At 39.5% G+C, this 17,096-nt stretch overlaps 1 protein-coding gene across 5 annotated transcripts in view; it reads left to right on the top strand.

Moving 5' to 3' along the window:
* Positions 1-17,096, top strand: part of BMPR1B (bone morphogenetic protein receptor type 1B) — a 258,427-nt gene that overhangs the window by 35,626 nt on the left and 205,705 nt on the right. The window contains exon 1 of one of the 5 annotated variants that reach the window (XM_035325737.1): positions 12,942-13,071. The exons of the other annotated variants lie outside the window; for them this stretch is intronic. The gene's annotated coding sequence lies outside the window, so the exon portion shown is untranslated. Of the gene's footprint in view, positions 1-12,941; positions 13,072-17,096 lie in introns of those variants that run through there. 5 annotated transcript variants of the gene reach the window in all.

Here is a 17,096-nt window from a genome sequence, read left to right on the forward strand (position 1 = left end):
TGCATATGTGTGGTGTTTTAATTAAGGTCTGATGCTTCTGTTACTCTCTCATAATGGCTTTGGGAGCCAAGTCTGTGAAAACTATCAGCTGAATGATACGAATAGCAACTTTAACACATTGGACAGTGAAAAATATCTGCAAGTGATAATGTCTTAAGGGCAGAGCTTGATTTGGAGAGAATGTTTGCACCCACGGTGTGATTGACTCCGTGCGTTGGACATCTGCTAACAGGGAGGTAGTGGAGGTCTTTGTAATAGATCTCTTGAGATGAAAGAGACGCAAGTCTGTGTCCAAGAGAAGGAGCAAGGGCACATATCAAATAAGGTTGTTCCAACTGGCACATTCAGCACCTATGGAAAAATCTTGGGTACAGAAATGGAATTCCTCTCAAGCAGTATATAAATCTACAGGCCAGTTACCACCACATACTTCCCGTTTTCCTGAGTCCTCATGGAAAGTGGAAACAGACTGAAAGTTAACAAGAAACCGTTTGAAGGCCGCCTTCTTCCAAAGCAGAAGGGAATAAAGAACGCTTTTGCCTTTTCATGTTGATTTCCCTTCATCTTTCATGTTCAGGAAAGACTGCATTCCACCACATCTGCTTCAGCCCTGGTTGAGAATTAGCCTTCAACTTTCCACTCTTGGAAATGTATTTTCCCTTTGGTTTATGGTGTGTAGCTGTATGCCACTGCCTATGAGCCCAGCCCAACTCTGTTGATGTAAGTTGTAGTTAGCTTTTAAGGCACCAATTTGCTGGTGCCACGGCTGTCCCATAATAACCCTCTGTGGCGCCTTCTATGGTTATCAGATGCATTATAGTGTCCTAGATAAGGTGCTTAAGGATTTTTCAATTAAAATTCCATTACATGTGTGGAACGGGGAAGTTGCGTACAATTATGTCAGGACAGAACCTGGTTGTCTTTGAAATTCCAGCTTTTCTGGTTAGTCTCTTCACAATCTCAAGTTTTCTTAAATGCTTCCTTCTGAAAAATAAACTGTAGGTTTTCCCCCTTGCCACTTGTTTTGATATTCATATTCTGTATTTTCTTTTGTGTTTATCTTGTTCATCCACTGACCACATGTTCTTTCATCAGGGAGATGATTCTCAATTAATACCCTTATTTCTCTTGGTATTTATTTCATGGCTAAAAAGCTATTGGAAACTTCAAGTATGGAAACACTTCCAGTTTGAACACTTGGTTATTATCCGAGAAGTTTCTTTAAATAGACCCTAGAGTTTTAAAAAAAAGGTTCAATAAAATAGATCAAAGAAACAACATTTATGAGAACTATATATTGAAAGAGGCTTTTGAAATCTATTGTTTAAATTACTTTTCCTTTTGGAGCAACTGCACAAGTATTTAATAAGCTGGTTTTGAACAGGAGCTGGAAGGAAGTAGAAGAATTAAAAGTATTTTCTTACTTTCCATTTGTTATGAAGAATAGTTCCTTGTTCTGCCAAGTCTACTTTCAGGTTGGCTGTTTAGTCCAAATAGGAACCCAAGAAATTTTCTATCAAAAATAAAACTTTCTATGTAAAAATAATAATAATAATAATATTACATCTTGTGTATTTCTGTATATGTTCTACATACCCTAGCTTCATGTATCTTTAGTATTAGTGAAAGTATTCCTTAGTCTAGCTCAAGGCTGCACTTACAGCTATGCTGATATTTTTGAGGTCTGCAAACAGGTGTTAAGGAGAAGAAATCGGGTGCATTGGATTTGTAGTCTATGTCTTTGAACAGGCAGTAATATTGGAATAGCTCCAAAAAATGAACAGAGTAAAACCAAGCAGAATTGTCTTGATACACAAGTCATGAGATGTTCAGACTAATGAATCTGCTGGTCAATAAGAAGGTTTTCCACTGACTGCCCTTCCAAGGGCTATGGTCTTGGTCTAATGTTTTAGAGAGGAGTTAGGGAGCGTGAGTGCATCCTTGCACTGATGGGCAGACCACTGTCCTACACTACTGGCTGGGCTAAGTGGTGAGCGCTGAGAGAGCATCCCAACAGGACCAAAGGCTTGTCCTTGCTTGTACCCTCAGCCCCGTGCTGACCTAAGTCAAAACTGACTGCCGAGATTGTTCAGCACTTCTGAAATCTTATTAAACGTGCACAAATGTCACTTATGGGATGCAGTTTGACCAATCTTTGAAATTGTCAATTGAACAAACTTGGGTTTCTGTGTTTTTTTTTTTTTTTTTTTTTTCTTAAAGGTGTTCTTGAGATCAAGAAGTCCTGTCATACCTTCCCATATGATAGAAAAGTCATTCCTCTTGCACCACCATAGGCAGACAAATTTGAGTGTCTTTTTGTACAGTAAGAGGATTGGGGAGTTTTTTTTTTTTTTACTTCAAATATGTTATTCAGCAGGAACTAAAAACTGAATATCAGATTCCCATCAAAAGACTTTACGAATGAAATGTCTGAATTCCTTTGAAGATCTTAACATTTGGGTGTATAGGATTTAGATTTTGGCTCTTGTCCTGCGCAGTTCAATGGAACTAAACTTCCTTGTAAGCTCTCTGCAGATCTGCATGGGATCAGATAGAAGTGGTCTAGTTAAAATACCAAACTCTGCAAGTGGGAAATTCATATCGGCACTCAGGCTAAAAATCTGATCAACGAGTTCTGGAAGTTTATGTGCAGTGAGCTATGGAGTTTTGGTGTCTTTTTTTGGTGTATGTTTGTGCATTTGTAGAAGGAAGTCTCTCTCACTGTTTTGCTCAGTATTATGGTGTTTTCTATTTTTTTCTCTTTTTCTGAGAGGGGCTCCCCACTTCTCTAGCACCTTGGACGTCCTCCTCTGTCACTAGTTTATATCCAGCTCTCTGGGGCATTAATAGCCAGATCTTTGTGCTCTTCTGAAGTACAGTGTCACGAACACTTTCTTCTGTCTGCTGGACACACCACTTCTGATACATTTTCAGACTGTTTGCCTTTGACACATATACATTATGTTGGCAGGTCACAGTCAATCTGTTATCAACAAGTATTGTCAACAAGATATTTTACCTCCACGAACATTCCTGGTTGATAAATAACTTAAATTTCTGGTGCCTCCATGCACTTTTTTATGCCATTGGTCCTCCGTGGTCAGGTATTTCAAAGTAACCCATTACATTCTGCGTGATACTCTGTGTGGCAGTTCTGTTGGTCATATCCCCAAGCTTTGTTTTATAAGCCGTTTTTAATAAGATACTGCTGTCTTTTATTTCTTGCTAAGTTTATTGATAAAGCTACTAAATAAAATGACTTTCTAAACAAATGTTTGTGGAAGCACACTAATAATCACAACATGGTGCACGCTTTCCCTGTTTGGAACTTCATAGTCAATGCAGTCAATTCCTTCCTGCTGCTAATATATATTGCAAGTTTCCCTCTATTTCTGTGTTTGCTAAGGAGTTTGTTCTGTTATCATACCCTTATTGAAAATTATTATTGAATAAATAATTTCAACTAGAGATGCTTGCATTTAGACAAAGAAAAAAATCATTATCTGCATTTCCCCAAAATGAAAGACTAGAAGAGTATGTTCCTCAGTCTGTTCACTTCTATCTCTTCAACCTTTTCTTTTTCTCCTCTGGACAATTGTCCTAGAGCCAATTGTTTTGCTGAGATCAAACTAAATGGACTTTCTTTGCCCAGACTACATTTTTTGTTTCTTAGGTACAGGTATTATATTTGCTATTTTCTGATTAGATGGCACCACCCTTAACACTGGAGATGTATTAAAATACTGTCTTTAACGCTTCATGCTTCCTGCGGCAGGATTTCCAGAGCTCTGGGATGCAAATTGTCTAGTCCTAACTTGAGTTTATTAAATTCTGTTGAATTTTGCTGTTACATTAGCGGTGTTTATTTTCATGTCCATTATATTTTACTATTTGAGATTAGTTAATATCATCATTAATTTTTGCTTTGTAAGTTCCTAAATTGAAAACACATATTTGGTGATTCACATTCTCCAGAAATCTTGGAAATTGCCTGGTAAACATTCTTTAAAACAGCCTGTAGAACTCACTGGCCTATTAATGATATCCGAGAAGCCATAAAACACACAAGCCATTTGACAATAAATGCATTGTATGCTTCCCAGAAACTTAAAATCATGGGCTGAAGAGTCATTTGGCAGGAGAGTGTCCATTTTCCTCCTTGGCTTTTCACGTAAGCTTTGACCGTTGTTCCATCTGTTGTCTCTTGACACCTATTTAGAAATGGACATCTCAAAATTTTGTCGAGGTTTTTCCTTTCAAGTGTTTCTGCTTCAGCTCATTGGAAATGTTTCTGTCCTTCCAATTTCCTTTTGTCCTTAAATTTATTTAGTCTTTGTGCTTCTGTGTGTTGCTGTCATTTCCTTTATAGTCTTTCCAGCCTCTTGCAGTCTTTCAATCGTTGCCTGACTTCTTTTGCAGCTACCTTCTTCAACCTTTTATGTACTAGTTCTCAGAGCAGTTGCTGGGCGTATCCAGCCATCTGTATTTTTAAAGGTTTTCTTAAATCTCATCCTTCCCAGCTTCCCACAGGTAAGCTGGTGGATATAATTAAAAAAAAAAGAAACAAAAGAAAAAACAACAAAAATCCTATATCTGCAGCTACATCTGCAGCTACATCTAGATAGCTGCTCTTTCTTTTAGATAGTATTCATTAGTCATCACTCAAGAAACTTGTCTGAATATACTTATTCTCATCTTTCCAACTGGGACTTGCGAATTGTGGCAATTTTCTTTTGATGACTTGATGATTTGGAGTCCGTATTGCAGGAGTTCAGTGGCTAGTAGTGCTTCATATTACCTAACGGGATTGGGAATAGCAGAAAATGTGCTATGCTATTAGCATAGCGGCTGTCAGGGTATAGATGTGTAGGTATAGCGTGTTCCATAATTACGTACGGAGGGCGCCTTGTTTTCCCTTCTGGTGTGAAAGGAGGAAATCATGCATTAGACCTGTCATTCAGGAGGCTCCTTGCAGTGCCATGTTCCTATGAAAAGCCATGGTCAGCCACTGCCTTGTCCAGAAACATCCTCTCCGGGGTCACTCAAGTTACTGGCGCATCGATTGGAGCACTTATTTCCAAGTGTCGGGAACTAGTTTACGGCTGGCTGTCTTTGTGGGTGGACAAGATGTGATTTAACATGGACTTCTCATTGCGAGACCACCCAACTACAGCCCCTCTGCAGGAGAGAGCTGTGGTGCTTGACCATGTTTTTATACGTTGTATTGATATGTATTGGCTGTGAGAATATCCGGTTACACATTTGAGCACTCCCTAGCTGTTCTCTAATTGCTCCTGTTTTCTTCATGGTTGCCTAATGTGTAATCGTGACTGCTCTGCTGAACTCATATTATTTAAGCTGTTGGGAACCTGGGCTCAGCGTTAAATGTACAGCTGGTACAGCTGTGGCTGCCTCCCTCTGCCACTGTGGAAGCTGCAAGTCTCGCCAAGGAGCTGCTTGCCAGAGTGTTGACCTGTAAAGTGAGTTGCTTTAATATAAAGACCGTGGAAAACACTCCAGCACATGGCTGCTCCAGTAGGTCTCGTAGTGGTGTGAACGTAGTGCAGAAACTCTCTAATTCCCTCCTGTGCTATGGGAGCTCTGTTTCTAATAAGGTTCGGTGAAAAGGTTTAGCCAGTGTGGAACAGAGTTGCAAGGGTCTAAATTGACTGCTGTGGGGTCTTCTGGTTTAACATCAGTTTCCTGATCATCGTGTCCCCCAAACCAAGTGTTCATTGAATGAGAGGTGATCAGGCAAAAAAAGAAAAATGTCTCTGTATTGAGCACCAAGAGCTGCGTCTTTCCCTTCTGTAAATGGACAGCTTATCTGACCTGGTACTGCTGCAGCAAACCAGAGAGAATATACTGGGACATGTGCAGAGCTCTGCTGGAACTGCAGTCTACCAAAGTGGCTAACACATGTAAAGTATATATATAGTGAATACATTATTTATGCTCAAAGTATATGTAGCATACTCTGTGTATGCCAATTCACGTGTAGTTCAATAGGAAAGCATAGGAAAAATATGCAAGGAGGAAAACTGGCTCAAGATAAGCCACCTCAGGGCGAAGTTGTTGCAGGGTGACTGTTTTCCTGCAAGAAACCCAGCTCAACCCCTTGCGCAGCCAGACACGTGGCTTTTGTGGACAGGACAAAAGCTCAGGACCTGAAAAAGCCACCAGAGTTCTGGATGTATTAGAACAGGATACTTTTTGCTTGGGACACTGAGCGATCCCCATCCAAGTATGTTCCTCCTAATTTTATGAATTGATAATGCCAATCTCCAAATTCACTTTTGGAGCTGGAAGGGAAACAGGGCCCAAACTCTGAGATTGCCAAGCCTGTTGGATTTGCAATAAGCATTGGTTTGCAATAACAGGTTTTAGATTTTCTAAGACAGAATGCTAGCCGCTTGCCTGGGAGCACTGTAGTTACCAAACAATTTTTTTGAAGGAAATCTGCTAGCTTGTCTTTTATAAGGCAAAAGGGTTATCTTCTATAAAGCAAAAGGGTTAAATTATTGGTTACAATATTGGAGACTGAATCATGGTTTTTAAAAAAAAAATAGGCACTGAAGCAAAACATGGCTGTGGAGGATCCTTGACATAAACCTTTAACTTCTCTTAGCTCGAGATCTTAAAAATTGAAGACCTGTTCTGGTAGAACATATCCTCGGAAAAACAGTACTCCAGTGGAACTTGTTTTTGAGTTTCTGTTTATGCGGTGTATCGACTTTATGCCTAAGGCAATCTCAAGAACCCTCTAATTTCCCTGCTATAAATGTGTGTTGCTGCCCTACTGCTGCATGTCTGTGAGATTACTGTGCTCTACTTGAGTGCATCTCTGTGATGAGTACAAGGCTTGGAGGTAACAATCTCTCCATTGTGTTCGTGCTTTTTCTCAGGAAAACCATTCGATTGTAGTTACAGAAGTGTACCGGTCCATTCTGCAAACACAAAGCATGAAAAATTGATTTCTTATCAAAACCAGCATGGCTTTTAACAGGAACCTGTTCATAGCTACCTTTTCATGGCCGATGTGTTTTATATAAATATAAAAAGTAAAGATTTTAATTCAAAACTATATTATGCAGCTTCGGCATATAACTTAAAATACTAATGCCAGACCTACACACCTCAGTTTCTTCCCTGGGTGTGTTCTGAGGGGTTTGGGAAGTGGGGATTCTTTGAGATCCTCTTATAAACTAAATTGATATTTTTCAGATTTTTAATAGAGAACAGCATTTTTTACTGGACTTAGAAACTTCAAAGTGGAATAGATACAGAGATAAAACATCATTTGGAGATGTTGGAGCACTGCATAATTCTTTTTTAATGTGGACCATGTAACAACTTCACAAATATTCTCTTTTCTGTTGCATTGGAGTAACTCTAGTGCAAGAAATCACTTAAGTAGAGAAACACAGATTTAGTTGATGCTTCAGTGCTTTCTTGAGAAGTCAGAATCCACTACTGTGTACTGTTGAAAACTCCTTTTACGACTGGAATAACTTATCATTGCCTGTGATATCAATTTCAATATAGGCTTAAATGCATGGGTTTGCATCTCCATAATGCCTGTGTATGTGATGAGGTAACACAAATAGAATCTGCTCCATAAATTAAGCCATATATGTTTTGACATCTTAATATTTTGCAAATTTCAATATCAATTTTTGGCTTAGAGTTTGTGTTCTTTTCCCTTCTCCATCCTTTAAAAGCTCTGGAGCTCCTGTAAGCGATGCCAACTGGTGGGGCAGCGGCAGAGCCATAGCAACCTGTGCAGATGCCCCTGGAATGCTTAGGGGTAGCACCGAGAAGAGTGATTGTATGCAGTTCTGCTTATAATTGAGGCTGCGTCATACCGTTTGCCAAGGTGAAGCAGAGGTTGAAAGGATATAGCAGAATTCTCTTTTCCTGCTCCAGTTTTAATTTGTTAGCACACCTGCACGTCTGGCTTTTGTTTTGTTCTTTGCTTCTCCTCCTTTCAAGATACGTGAATGGCTCACTGGAGGTGAGGCTGCCCCCAGTTTTATTTCCAGCTAACTTCACCCTGTGCTGCTGCCTCCCCTCCCCATCACCCAGACACACTGCTCCATCCTTTTCCTTCTCTCTAAGTAATTTGCAAGAGGGAGTTGGTGATTTCTGCTCTTGCAAATCTCTACAGAAAATAAGAATGTAACACATTAGTGATTTATAAATTATTTTAAATGCATAAATATAAGGGTAGATGTAAAGAGCATGTAAGAGGAACATAGATTATCATTCCACAGGGATAGAACATGAAGAGCATGACATCTGGAAAGTTTGGTGATATAAATAAGAACAACTGGAAACAGATGGATAAGGAGGGTCTCATCTCCTACTACATGCCTTCCTGTTTTAAGAAAATGCTAAATCTGTTTTTACTACCTGGCAGTATTTTAAAAAGGACTTGCTGTATCACAGAGGAAGTTGATCGTAAAGAAACAGAATTCTTCTGTTCTCTGTGGGGCTAGGATTTATTCACACAGGTGAGTAAGAACACTGGGGCCAAATGTTTAAACTCAGTTATTGAATGACTAGGCTTTAGAGAAAGTAACTGTTCTAATGGTGATAAACATACAAAAAGTTTTGTACCACTTACCAAAAAAAAACAAACAAACAGGTCTGGCCTCTAGAGCTGCAAGGACCAGTAGCATTAGTATTTCTCTATATAATTTCTCTATATAAAATTTATATAATTTATCTTACAATAATTACACATCATATTAATATAATTACTCTTGGAATTGTTAAGTTTAAATCATTGTATGAGAACTGAGAATTAACACTAATGGTACCAGTGTAAACGTCAAATTGGTCATAACTTATTGGGGATCATTCCAAATCATGTGCTGTGGTATCTGGAAGCTATAGACTGAAGGTGAGCTGATAGCTACAGTTAAATTCTCTTCACCTGACACTTCCTTATTTAGAAATACAAAATGATGTACTTTTTTTTTTTTTTTTTTAAAAAAAAGAAACCACAAGTCATTTGCCCTCTTGTTCTGACATTCCTGCCTAATGCCACTAGTTGCTATCTAACGTCGCTGCTGCTGTCACTTTGGTTCCCTAGCAAAATCTTGCCAGTGTGACATGCCTGTTGTAACTGTGCTACATGACATATATCAGTATCTGGCCTGGCTTTTTGTAGTAGTTTCACCAGCGTAAAAATGTTATAAAGGACTGTAGGCTTAAATGCATGGGTTTGCATCTCCGTAATGCCTGTGTATGTGATGAGGTAACACAAATGGAACCTGCTCCATAAATTAAGCCATATATGTTTTGACATAATCTTAAATATTTTGCAAAGAACCAAATGACAGGAAATAATCTTACAGATGAGCAGGTCTCTTCTGAAAAATGAAATCTAAGAAGGTACCAGATGCTTGCTTTTATTGGATCCATAAAATTACCTTATGAAATCTGGTTTTCTAATTGTAGGTTATGCAGAAGAAATCTGAAAAACAACAGTATGTTTTACTAGATATCTTACCAGCATTCAGGGGATTTAAGTTAAGTGGAGGTGAATAGGTATAGCAGGCTTCTGTTTTCCTTTCTTAACCATATGCATTTTGAAAATGCTAATACTTCACTAAGCTCTAGAGCCCAAAGGCATTCTTGGATTTACATGGTGAGTTGCTACATTACTACAGCGACTGGGGGAACTGCAGGCAAGGATAGGATAGTGATGAGGATGGACTGCAGGCTTGCGTAGAGACTCCCTGCATCTGGCCAGGGCTGCTCTGCACTGCTTGGTCAGAGATGGAGCTGTAATGAGAAGAGCAGGTGCTTTTCTTTTTCCGTCAGAGTCCTGCAATGCTTTGGCAAAGACCAGCAATTGGGATTTGAGGTTTGCTTCTAGATAAATTCATCCTTCCAAAGCATTAATGTTAACTTATATCTTACAAGTGTTGAATTTACACCTCCTCCCCCCTGCCTGGTAGTAATTGTAATTAGGATGAAAATTGTGTAGTTAATTTGTGGGTGGTTGTTTTGTTTCATATTGCACAAACAGATTGAATGCTAGCTGTCGTGAGTGCTGTTCTTGCAGAAGATTATATTGATTATATGATATACTGGATAAGTGAGAATAGGTATACAATGATTTACACTTGTTTTGCTAGGCAGGAATCAACCTTGTACAGAAAGCTGAAGTAAGTGCTCTTGCTTACAGAGAATGTTTTGCCATTAGCAGTGCCAAGCGTCTTCTGTAAACGAATGAATGGGCCATCAGTTTAAATTTTGCCTTCCAATTGCAGCTATAGAAATCTCATGGTCAATATCTTCTGCAGCGGGCAGTTACTGAACTATGACATGCTGTAAGGGACAAAAATAACAAGGAATGTTGTTCCCCACCTGAAAGTATACATCACACTTCAGAAACAAAGCGTATAGTGTTGGCATGGCTTTTTTTAGGTACCATTTTAGCCTCAAGTGTTGAAATGTTATTGTAGGCTGACAGCTTATTTTGGGTGAAATATTCCTGTGAACCTTCAAGGTAGGTAACATATTCAAGCAGAAGTAGGTGTTTGCTAAATCAGGGCCTTAGTTTCTTTCTACTGAGCAGCATGGAGAGTTTGCAAGTCAGTTTATGTTGGCACCTTTTCATTAGAAGGGGTTGTAAACAACAGGTGTATGCTGTCATACTTTCCTTCAACAAAAATAGTAAAATTTGTGTACGTGCATTTATTTTTCATATTGTTTTTGATAAATGTCTCAAATGTTGTACAGCTTGATTTAGACTAGTGTTTATTTCTAATTAATTGTAAGTTTCTAACTCTTGGATTCAAACACATCAACTGAACATTTTTTTCTTACACAAGTTTCCAAGATGTCTTATGCTTTAAGAAGAATTCCTCTACTTATTTAGCATGGAAGGAATTGTAAGGTCCATTTCTAGAGAAGTCTAAATCAGCTATGATTCTATATAGACTTTTTAACATATGTCTGTCTTCAAAAATACATTTATCTTTAGATGTGTTCAGTGATGTATAAGAAGAGATATGTTTGGAATACTTCAGTAATTGACAACAGCTGCCATGACTACAGCCCATCCTTCACAAACTTCCACTATCACCCAGGAGTTCCTCTCATATTGACCAGCAGGGAAGACCTAGCAATGAGTGGCTATGGCCTTGTCTGTATTGAGCAATAGCAATTTGGCTCCATAGAGTCTTTAATGTTGGAAAAGGTGTCCAAGATCATCTGGTCCAACCATCATCCTACTACCACTATCACCCGCTAAACCATGTCCCTAAGTACCATGTCCAACCTTTCTTGAACACTCCTAGGGATGGTGACTCTACCACCTCTCTGGGAAACCCGCTCCAATGCCTGACTGCTCTTTCTGAGAAGAAATGCCTTCTACTTTCCAACCTAAATGTCCCCTGGTGCAATGTGAGGCCTTTCCCTCTAGTCCTATCACTAGTTAAGTGTGAGAAGAGGCCTACCTCCAGCTCCCCACACCTTCCTTTCAGGCAGTTGCAGAGAGCAATGAGGTCTCCCCTGAGCCTCCTCCTCTCCAGACTAAACACCTCCAGCTCCCTCAGCTGCTCCTCACAGGACTTGTGCTCCAGGCCCATCACCAGCTTCATAGCCCTTCTCTGGGCACACTCCAGGGCCTCGATGTCCTTGTAGTGAGGGGCCTAAAGCTGAACACAGTACTCGAGGTGCGGCCTCACCAGAGTGGCGTACAGGTCCATGATCACCTCCCTGGTCCTGCTGGATGCATTATTCCTGACACAGGCCAGGATGTTGTTGGCCTTCTTGGCCACCTGGCCACACTGCTGGCTCATGTTCAGGAGAGCATCGACCAACACCTCCAGATGCTTTTCCTCTGCACAGCTTTCCAGCCACTCTCCCAAACCTGTAGCTCTACAGGGGGTTGTTGATGCCAAAGCACAGGCCCTGGCACTTAGCCATGTTGAACCTCATCCCATTGGCCTCTACCCATAGACCCCTTGACTCAACCTGTCCAGGTCCCTCTGCAGGGCCTTTCTACCCTCTGGCAGGTCAACACTTCCCCACAGCTTGGTGTCATCTACAACCTTACTGAGCGTACACTCACTTCCCTCATCCAAATAATGAATAAAGATATTAGAGAGGATGGGCCCCAACACAGACCCCTTGGGAACACCACTGGTGACCAGTTGCCAGCTGGATTTTTCTCCATTCACTCTCTGGGCCGGGCAAGCCAGCCAGTTTTTAACCCAGCAAAGAGCGTATGTCCCCAAGCCATGGGCTGTCAGCTTCTCCAGGAGAGTTCTGTGAGAAACCATGTCAAAGGCCTTGCTGAAGTCTAGGTAGACTACCTTAACAGGCTTTTCCTCATCAACTAGGTGGGTCACCTGGTCATAGAGATGAGGCTGATCAGGCAGGATTTGCCTTCTATGAACCCAGGCTGACTGGGCCTGATAGCCAGGTTGTGCTGTGTGATTGCATTCAAGATGACCTGTTCCATAACCCTTCCTGGCACCGAGGTCAGGCTGACAGGCCTGTAGTTCCCCGGGTCCTCCTTATGACGGTCCTCCTTATGACCCTTTATATAGATGGGCGTCACATTAGCAAGTCTCCGGTCATCCGGGACCTCTCCAGGTGACCATGACCTCTGATACATGATGGAAATCACATCTGCCACCACCTTCAGGTGGATCACATCTGGCCCCATGGACATGTGACAGTCCAGGTGGAGCAGTAGATCTGTAACTGTTTACACCTGCATTGTGGGGTGTTTCTTCTGCTTCCTATTGGAGGAAAGCCTGAGCCCACTGTAGGTGAACCTGGTGTTTAAAGCTAGGCTGCTTCTGGCATTCCTGCTGTAAAACAGAGCTTGACTTGTCAGCCAGACTTGTCAGCTTGTTCAAGCATAGCCCTTTCACTTATATAATGACCAGTTTCACCATCAAAACAAAATAATTACTGGTGCAGAAAATTGAAGTCCATCTCTAGTCTGTGGGACACTAACATACTGAAGAGGGAGGAGGAAGGAACTGAAAAGATGGACCTATGTCTGGGACAGGATCATACATTGTGTCACTGTGCTGGGGTGTAAGTGGTGAGTAGTTTCCTCAGGATGAAAAAAACAAAAGAAAAACCACAAAAATAGTGGTAGAAAAAGACAACCTGAATGCCAAGTGTTAACACAAAGATTAGTACCTCTCGTGCAGTGGAGGAACCGTGTGGGAACAGTTAGTCCTTTTGTAAAGATTTTCCCGTACTACTGAAAGGTCAGAGAGACCTTGAACTTCCCTGCTGCTTTATAAACTGATGAGTATTTCTTCACACTGGAATTGGAGAGAACAATTTGCTGTTTTCATTCCCCCTCCATCCCCTAGATGTCATCAATATAAACTGAACTAAGTGAGAAATAATCAGGAAACTATTTTGAGCAGCAAAGAGGCGTCTTCCTGAATAGATACAGTTTTATGTTTTATCTTGTAGAAGATACTTAGGGAATCCTTTTAAGATCCTCTCTGATCTGATGGTAGCTCTGGGTGTGGAAAGATCAAAATGGTTATGCATAGTGTCTGAAACATAAAACATCTTGAGCCTTATGCTGTTCCATATATTTAGTGCTTGCCGCCTTTGGCAGATACCTATTGAGATCCATTAGCCGTCTGTGTTGGTGAGTGAGACGTTAATGCAACTCTGAAGAAAAATTGCCAAGGAAAGGAAAACATCGGGAGAAGTCTAAAAATATGTTGAACGCAGTTAGGGTGGTTTGGGGGCTTTTTTTTAGTAAAACTGGAATGTTTCAAAAAATAAACGGAAAACTTTGTGTAAACCAAAATTCTTCGTCAATACCTATATAGTCATTTTGGTTTGGATTTAAGCTTAAGCTAGGCTCTGTAGTGGCTCAGCATTAAGTTTTTTGTTATGAAACTGCCCTTTCCGCATGCGGTACAGTGATTTCTTATACTTTTATATTTTATAAAACAGGATAAGCAGCGCATAAAATAAAGGTTTAAAAGAGAATATTTTTAGGTTAATATGTTGAACTGGTCACAGGAGCATTGGTGTGTTTTTTCGTTTTAATTTGGCTGCATAGATGGCTTGCCCTGTAACATTGAGCAAAGCCATTACAATGAATACCTAGCAGAGGGCTGAATTTGTGCTTCATGAACAGTCTTATTTTAGTATGTACTATTTTGAGTTTGAGATATATATATACACATGTATTATAGAATTAACACTAACATCCGTTTCATGAGTTTTTGGTACTGTGTATTTTTTAACCAAAACCTAGGAACTTGCTTGCCAGACTCCATCAATTGCACCATTTGCAATGAGTAGTGAAGCAGTTATTTTTTCACTACCCGGACTTTGAATTGATGCCTGCAAGTTTCACTATGAAAAACTCCCATTGATGCTTTCACATCAAAAAAAAAAAACACTAGCGGCCATGGCCGAACAAAATCAGAGTGTTGTTAATAATGGCAAACAAACAGCCTTTTATTTAGGTGACTTGTAAAATGCTGGTGGGAAATGAATGTTTTGTTTAATGCATGCTGCATATGTCACTTTTGCATATTTAATGGAAAGAATGAGAATAGAGTACTCTATAGATAACAACTGCAAGATGCTTTCGTTGTAGTATATTATCTACTTAACTTGAATTCAGGCCTGTCCTGAATGCTCACTTCTCGGCATCTTCCCATTGTATGTCAGGTAACTTCCATTTTATAGTTGCATTTTTTTTTCCTAATAGCATAATTTATCTAAAGAGGTATATCATGACATGTATACTTTGTGGGCTCTCCTCCCATCTTTGAAAATGATGGAGCAATAGCTACAGCTGTAACTCTGCTTTTATGATGCTTTCTTTGAATGAACATTGGGAAGGAGCTCATGATTCCATTTCAATCATTTATTATAGCTCAGTAATAATGCTTCATGGCCCAAATTTTGAAGGTTTCAGATAGCTTTTCAGTTTGAGGCATGCTTTGCATACAACTGAGTATGAATAATAAAAATATATATATATATATCTTTGGAATAATTGGACTCCACAGAGTATTTGAGAAAAATAAATGCTTTGTGTCATAGGTTTCCAAATTTTACCCACAGGCTAAGTCTTGTAGATATAATTACAGTTTAGGAGACATTTTAAGTGCTAGTTGAACCTTTAACCTGTGTTTCCTCTGGAATAATTACAGGATGTGAAAATGGCCAAATGAAACGCTTATTCATAGAGATTAATAGAATTAGTTAAGCTACTGTTACCTTATGCTTAATTTATATTGTATGTGTAGGTAGAAACAGAAATGGCATGTGTGTTTTTTTCTGTCTTTTCATACTTGCTGAAGTTTTGTCGTATGTTTATTACTTGCTATGTTACGTGAACTGCTTAAAAAGGCATTTTAGAGAGATGACTGGCAGGTAGTTGAATTTCAAAGGCTGGCTCTATTTAAAAAGAAACACTGGTCTTTGAACTTCCTTCAGTTTTTCTGAAAATAACAGTAATAGAATTGATTCCATCACCTTCTAAGGAAACAAGTTGAAAAATACATCTCTGGATTAGTAGTTCAGACACCAAATACATTCTGCAGACATTTGAAATCAAGCTTGAGTCAGCTACAATGGAGGTGGCGAAAACTAAGCAAAATCACTGGTCTGTCTGGGTTGCCAAAAATTGATTGAAAAATTAAAAATAAAGCCTGTAAGTATGAGGAACAGTATAGCAAAGTAGAGTATTTAACCTTATTTAAAGATCTAAGATTTGGTAATAATTGTATCTTTAAGCAAAGCATTCAAGTGAGCTGCCTTTTTAAAATTAGGTTTGATAAGGACCTGATTATCCTGGGGAACCTCTGGGGCCAGTGAATGTGTCCCGTGGGACCATGGGCATAAAACGACTGCATCCTGGGGGAGCTGGAGTGAGCAGTACTGGAGCTGAGCAGTGCCACGCGCTGCAGCTCTTTGCTAGGCAGGGGACTCTTAAGACATGGTGGATGTACAGACATGCCCACAGGCATGTTAAAAAAAAAAAAAAAAAAAAAAAATGCTCCCATGCACCTACCTTTGTTTTAGAAACCTTTAAAAATGCAACCAAGAATTACAATAAACCCTTTTGGTAGAAATTTCTTTATTCAGCAACTTGGTTTCAAATGAAAGAGCATTTAGGTAAACTTACTTTGCCACTTGCATAACGTACCTTTAGTGAACTCTTTTGGTACTTTAAGATCCTGTTTTAATTTGGTTTAGAGTTAATGTTTGTTTCAGTGGTTACAGCAGGCCGGTGAAAATGAGATTTTTTTTTTAAGGTCCATGAAGTATAAATGCAAAGGAGATTAAAAATCAATTATTAAATCAAGATTTCCTTTATTCTCATTTAATTCATGTTTACCTCTCTTTGACTTCCCCTTAAAGTACTATGTTAATATAGGAAATTAAAGATTTTCCTTGTATACATTTCAGTATCATCTGAGTTACAGGCGTTCTCATCTTTTTCCCTATAAACATGCTCAATTAATGTCCACTTAGCATTTGGAGGAGATATGTCTGTGTACAGAGAGGATACAACTTATTAAACTGTTATTAATTATGCTAAATTTATTTTAAGATAGAAGTCTGCCTTTTGGCCTTTGTGTAGAATGCAGATACAATGCAGGAAGGACAATACTGTGTCATTTACATATGTACATACTCCAGAGATCTAAGCAGAAATCCGGGAACAGGATTACTAAACACGGAATATGAATGAAAAGGGTCTGTGATAAATGACCAGTATTTTGCCAAAGGGGGTGTGTATCTATCATTCCAGTACTGCGATGGCATGAAGGGAGTTGATGGGCACAGCTGTGTGTGCTGAGGTGTGACACTTCAGCTGGGAAAATCATATACTAAGCTATCTTTCCTTTTATCTTTGTGTTGTAATGTCTTTTGTTACTTAAGCAATTTTGAAAGAACTCCGAGAAACACAAAGACTAGCTGAAGGGAAATAAGCTTAGCAAATCATTAACATCAACAAAGGTAATAAAATGCTCAGAAAAAGCAGTAGACTGTACTGCTGGGATCTTGAGTATTTTTTGTGTGTTAAAGGGCATTAGAATACCGTGTTTAAAATAGTTGAC

This window comes from Oxyura jamaicensis, chromosome 4 (genome assembly GCF_011077185.1).
Source record: "Oxyura jamaicensis isolate SHBP4307 breed ruddy duck chromosome 4, BPBGC_Ojam_1.0, whole genome shotgun sequence".
NCBI lineage: Eukaryota > Metazoa > Chordata > Aves > Anseriformes > Anatidae > Oxyura > Oxyura jamaicensis.